Genomic DNA, 216 nt, shown 5'->3' with positions numbered 1-216 from the left:
CCTACTAAGAAGATAACATCTTGAAACATATCCATCCTCGAAAAGGCAGTCCATTCGCAGAAATCACTTCTATGGACCCTTGATGGGGCACAAACTCTTCTGTTGCCCCTTGAACTTAGAGAGACAGTAGGGGAGTTCGACCCTGTCACGTACGCCGAATTCACCTTACAGAAGGAGAAAGAAGGCGGGAGTAGAAACTGATGCAAGGTAACATGG

General features: G+C 46.8%; 1 protein-coding gene across 1 annotated transcript in view; it reads right to left on the bottom strand.

The window, feature by feature from the left end:
- The window catches only part of LOC119592143, a gene marked incomplete in the record, with an annotated part of 95,275 nt that overhangs the window by 40,173 nt on the left and 54,886 nt on the right, over nucleotides 1-216 (bottom strand).

The sequence above is a fragment of the Penaeus monodon genome, chromosome 29, assembly GCF_015228065.2.
Source record: "Penaeus monodon isolate SGIC_2016 chromosome 29, NSTDA_Pmon_1, whole genome shotgun sequence".
NCBI lineage: Eukaryota > Metazoa > Arthropoda > Malacostraca > Decapoda > Penaeidae > Penaeus > Penaeus monodon.
The sequence above is the reverse complement of the archived record's forward strand: the minus strand, read 5'-3'. Positions and strand labels throughout refer to the sequence as shown.